A 6,077-nucleotide genomic window follows, 5' to 3' on the forward strand; every position below is an offset into this window, starting at 1 on the left:
TCTTTTCAAGAAGAGTATTTTATGATAGAAAGCCAGGGACCTGGCTGACTAACCTAAAACTATTATCTAATGTTTAGCAACTTAAGGAGGGGTTAGTTAGGCAACAATTTAAACTAGAAGATTTCTTCAATAATCAGTGGAACGATATGGCAGAGGATGACATGTCATACAGGAGTACCTGTTTTAGATGTGCCTTAAGATAGAAAATATTGTGCTCCTGAAGTAGCGGTATCTTTTTATTAGGAAGATGCTGAAAGGATAAGCTTTGACCAGATGCTTAAGTCTAGATAAACAAAGCTAAATAAGATGAAAGGTTCCCAAAAATTATTTATGTATCTCAATATATATGTACAACAACCTATGTTCAAAGACTGTAACAATATTATACATAATTAGATATGTTTTTTTTTTTAACAAGAGTATTTATTTTGTTCAAAAGGAATGTAGCAGCTTTAGGGCAGAATCTGCTAGATCTCCCTCATGCTTGCCCATGCTATCAAATGCATTTTAAAACTCACACTGCAGACATGACTACTCATAATGTAAAACTGCTCCCAGACTTTCATATAATCAGTTGAAAAGAGTTTTTTAGGATTACATATACTTTCCATAAAAGTGGGATCAAATGTGGAATAATAAGAAGGGAGAAGTTTTCTTAGTAACTTACAGTCTTCCTAAATTCAATCCTCCTCTCTTTTCTACATTGTTCATATCACAGACATGGATGGAAAAGGGACTGCAAACATCATCACATCAGTACATCACAAAGGAAACCTGTCTGGCTTTCTAATTTAGGTATTGTAACATAAGCAGATCAAAAACGTTCTACAGATGCAAGCTAAAATAGAAAACTAGATTATGAACTGAACTGCAAGGTTACGTCTGAAAGTACTTTTTTTTTTTCCTTTGAGTGAAGGTGAGAATGAAAAAACGAAAACTATTTGGCTGATCAAACAAAACATAAGACTTTCCATCTACTGCTCACATTTCTTACTTTATTTAAGGAAAAGTTAATAAAGGACTATTTCTGAGAAAAATCAGATATTATCTCCACGATAGGAAGTGCCTTTTATCACAAGGTAGCTCTGGGTTATCTATAAGGCAATGAAACTGAAAAGGGGGAAAAAAATGTCTTCAGTGTCTTTAAAAACATAACCAAGCTATAGCACTTGTTAGAAAACAGCATAGAATTAGTAAGAGAGGAAAAGAAGGCAGAAATATTTTAAAAGGTGTAATCTACCTTTTGGTGGTTCTCCCAATCCTTTTTCTTCCATCTCCATATGGGGGGACCTTTATTCTTCTGCCTGTTTCCTTTCTGCAAACTGATTTAAAAACCCATTGCAATCTTTCTCCTGATCTCAGCATGCTTTGGATCAGACCTTACTCTAATAGGCATAGACTAATTTGAGCGAGACATTTATATTATCTTCCTGCTGCAGTCATGTGCAAAAGTTATATTTCACTTGTTTGATGGTTTCGGTTAATGAAGAATGGCCTCTGCTCATTTCAGCTCATGCCCAAATATACCAGCTGGATGTAACTACGAATGAGCTCTCATTATAAAGTTGTCATAATAAAGATGACCTACAATTTTTGTGAGAAAATACTGGACTTCTAGATGCCATATTATCTGTTCACTCTTCTATGGCTGAAAATGTCAACAAACAAAAACAAGCTCTCATTCTCTAGCAAGAAGTCTCAACAGACTCAGAGCAAACATCTGCAAGATAATTCAATCAACTAAATGATATTAACATCTTCCAAATTTCTATGGTACAGCTTTTTAAACTCCAGTCTGATATATCTTTACTGGATGACAGTTAATCTTCTGATTTTGTGAAAAAAGTTTAAAAAAATTCACCAAAGAGACAAAATTGAAGGTAATGGAATAAAGGAAATCAGGAATAAGGAGAGTGCAAGAATTAGATCAATACGAACAGGAATTAGTAGTATCAGTGCCTGCTAACATTAATAAAAATTTCCCAGTGCTTTGGGCAACCAGGTCCAGATGCCAGGAGCTTCCTCACAATAATTTAGCTTTCAAAAAAATCTGAATGAAAAAGTAAAACTTTATGAATGTGGCAGAAAATAAAAAATTCTTCAGTATTGCTCATATTATAGAACCAGCATGGATATCATTCTTGTCAGTTAACAGATGCAGATAATTAAATCTCTGACTCTCTTCACAGGTAATGGGTAAAATAATGCCTAGACATGATTGTAATTAATTAAAATAAAATCAAAACTATACAACTCTGAAGATGCTAAAGCACATGTTTGGCCTATCATTTTGCCTACAAATAATTTCCTATGGAATACAAATTGTTTCAGCTGTAAAAATAAATACAATAATGATGTAAGATGAAAAGATGAAGGGCCTGTAAATGTTTGTTTGATATTAGAAGTGCTTGATGACATTCTAATGCAAGGTTTTAATTGAGGACTTATTAATAATCACTGCAAAAATTGCACTTACCAGTAGAACCAGACAACTCAAAACAAATTCTACTATTTTGAAAATAGCCTGGTGCAAGATACAAAGCACACAAAAAAGTGCTTTGTAATTAGGAAATACAATTTTTCATGAATAAAAAATACAATTATAATACATTACAAAGGCAAGATATTGCTCTCAAGCTTCTTACAAAGCATCTGAAAGACCCATTTGTGGTTCTCCAGCTATCACAATTTTGTACTAAAAAATCATAGAAAAACAAGAGACTAATGCAGGAAATTGTGGATGCTTGTATGTGTGATGTTAGGCAAACTTTTAGGAACATTTGCTTTGAAATATTAAAGCTGCTCATTCTGATGAGTTTTTATTACCCATTAAAACATTTGGTCAAGAATTATTTCTGATTGTTAAACTAAAGCACTTCATTGAGGAAAACACATGGCATTTAGGTTGAGCAACAGCTTCAAGTCCCTTCAATTTTGTGCAAGCTCATTCTGCTAGACTTTCTCTTCAGTGCTTGATCAGTTAACTATCATCTTACGTGTCATGAGCCAAAGAACTAAAGAGCACTAGAATTGACTGTATTGAACAAAGCATGGCAATCACTGACACTGCTCTAAGGAGACTGCTCTGCAGAACACCTGGTGACCTGCCAGCTAGAGAGATGGACCCTCATGAATTCTTTGTACTTGCTAAGCTTCAGAGCATGTGTAATAAATATTCCCAAGAAAAACTCTCATTTGTATGTGAAGTCAGTGTTTTCCAGAACGAATGATGAATATGGGGAAGTACTTCTGTATTTTTTAGGAAAGTTTGTCCCTTTTCTTCATGTTTATATAATTAATTAGCCTACTCTAAACAAAATTATTTTATTTACATCAGTTTTCTAATAGCAAAATGTTAAAGGATTTTTGTGAGAAAGCGGCAACAGTATATACTTCAGATTCTTTCCTCCTCCACACAGTCACTTCATGATTTTCAGCTATGGTTTTATAGCCTTATTTTGTTCCCTCGAGCTCCAAGACCTAACACTAAGGGGCACCAGAGAACTGAACTGCATCTGTTCAGATCCATCAGGAACCAGCTGCTGCAACGAACCCAGTAAGATTCAGCGTGCTGCGTGGAGAGGGAATGGGGCTTTGGGGGAAACATAACAGGCGAGACAAGAGTTCTGCATGACACATCCTCTGTTACAGAAAACAGACTGGAAGAGCAAGGATGCACACATCTCAGGAATGCTGAATGTCTTCTCATCGTAGTCTATTGTGGGGTTTTGGAAAAGAACTCTCACTCTATTTTTCCAGACAAAAGTTGGGAAATGTGTGAAAATATTGAGATTTTTCATAGAAGACAAGTATATCTAAAAAATCTTAGCAGATTGGAAGTGTATTTTGTTTGATCCTAGTCAAGCGTAAACAGAGGAGCACAGATTTACACTTGCATTCTTATATTAACTTTCGGATGAAGTCTAGATACCAGCTTTTTTTATTACCAATTCTGAAAATTCAACTATGGAGATAAAGAACATTACTGATTTCCCTGTGGATGGCAAAATTGCCTATTACCCTCTCATTTTCCCAACAGGACCACAGGAAAATAATATACATTAAAAAAAAAATCAAGCCTATTCACCAGCTGAGTACTCCAAAACTGACTTCCTTCACCTCATTTGACTGCCAAATCAAAAATAATCATGCCAGTGCCACATATCTTATACAACGCATTCTGAAAATCTGAAAATGTCAGGTTTCCTGATATCAAAACCTGTTGCTTATTCCAGTTGTTTTTTTTTTTAGTTCTGTTTTTTTTTTTCTTTCCTGTTTCATTCCCGCTTTTCCACTGAAAAATGTATAAGAAGTAAAATACAATTAAATAAATGACACTGTGAGTTAGACGACTCACGTTGTTCTGATTAAAAGCTCGGTCACGGTCATCTTTCAGAATGGAAAGCATTACAAAAATGCAGTTACACTACAGGACCCAGTATGTCAAATCATTGGAATCAAAGCTCCAAGACCAAAATTAATAATGTACCATTAGCAGATGGTGAGAGCTGATTGACTAAGAATTGCAAACTGCATTCTGATTGAGTACTGTAGACTTTTCTTACAATACCAGCATTTATTTCTGTCTTTTTAAATAGTCTATCAAAATAAAATCCACAGTTAACTTCTGCTCAGTGTAGAATTTGACTCATAGATCTTTTAAGGCCAGATGAGACCATTATGATAATGTGCCTTGACCCCCAGCACTACACAGGGCATAAAGCCTCACTCAGCAATTCCTCCCTCAGGTCTGCATCTTCTGTTTGAGTTATACCATTTCCTTCTGAAAGACATCCAACCTCACTTTATTGCTCAAAGTGATGGAAATTCCAGTACATTCTGTGGTAAACTCACCCCTTGGTTAATGACATCTGCAGACAGAAAAGTTTCAAGTTTTTTCCTTTTCTGACCTGGTCTAGTTTCAGATTTAATTTCACAGAACTAGAGAGCCATCAGCTATTAGAAATGATATCACTTTATAGACCAAGGATAAAGCTTTCTTTAACCAAATAACGGGGAAAGCTATCTGGTCCTTTCCCTCTGGATGGAGAAAACCTCGGGAATGAGGATAGGCATGTCCTCTAAGACTTTCTCCAATCCAATGGGGAAATAAGAACATACATCTTCGTTGTGCTCTGACTAGAAGCATACATGATGTCTTGAGAGTAAGACTTTGTAGCACTAGGCTAGTAGAGGTCTTCATATGATAACATTCAACCTCTTCTCTTGTCTTGTGAGGGATCCAAATGCACCCGTTGGTGTTACATTTAGGTGCCTCAGCAAGCAAGACAAAGGTAATTCAGGGAGTCACCAAACAGTATGTTCATTAAAGCAAGAGATTCTACTGGTAGGGTCCAGAAGTTAGTGGGATCTCTGCTGTGGGTGTGAGATCACCAGCTATCTGGCTTTCATCACCCTAGTAAGACAGTTAACCATGTTCTCTATCTCTCTCTCCAGGCAGTGACATCCAAAAGGTGAAACACAAAGACTGGCAGCACTTACTCAGCTCAAGTGTGCCAGACCAGGGTTCTGCAAAACTTCTCATGTGGGATCAGCTTGGGGTTTATGGGCATTTCCCTGCTTACCAACAGGAAGGCAAGGAAGCTATTTTCAGGCATTTTACTGTGGGGCCAAAACCTGCTGGGATCCAGTCCCTGGGGTTTCATGTGCCATTTGTGATTTGCTAGGACCAGGACAGACACGACAGCAGCCGTCACCCTGAATGGACATGGCATTTGGGGACACAGAGGAAGGAGACCCTGCAGAGGAGAGAGGGCTGGAGTGTGGATTTGAGCAGTGCCTTCAGCAAGGGGAAGCAGGGAGGCGAGTGGAAGGAGTTACACTGAGGAGGCCCTTTGGAGGGGCCATGTGGTCCCCAGTGCCTCTCCCTCCTCCTCCTCCTCCTCCTCCTCAGGCAGGAGGAGGCAGACTTGCTGCTGCTGCCAATGCGCCAGGATAGAGAGATCTCGGCGCGGGAGGAGATGACGCAAAAGGCAGAGCTCCCCCCAAAAAAGTGTTTCTCCAGGACGAAGATGGCGGCAACTTAGCCCAAGGGCCCAAGATGCCTGTGGCCATCG

At 37.8% G+C, this 6,077-nt stretch overlaps 1 protein-coding gene across 1 annotated transcript in view; it reads left to right on the forward strand.

Annotated features, from left to right (window-relative positions):
• FAM155A (family with sequence similarity 155 member A) overlaps positions 1-6,077 on the forward strand; it is a 511,917-nt gene that overhangs the window by 65,667 nt on the left and 440,173 nt on the right. The gene's annotated exons all lie outside the window — the stretch shown is intronic.

The sequence above is a fragment of the Meleagris gallopavo genome, chromosome 1, assembly GCF_000146605.3.
Source record: "Meleagris gallopavo isolate NT-WF06-2002-E0010 breed Aviagen turkey brand Nicholas breeding stock chromosome 1, Turkey_5.1, whole genome shotgun sequence".
Lineage (NCBI taxonomy): Eukaryota > Metazoa > Chordata > Aves > Galliformes > Phasianidae > Meleagris > Meleagris gallopavo.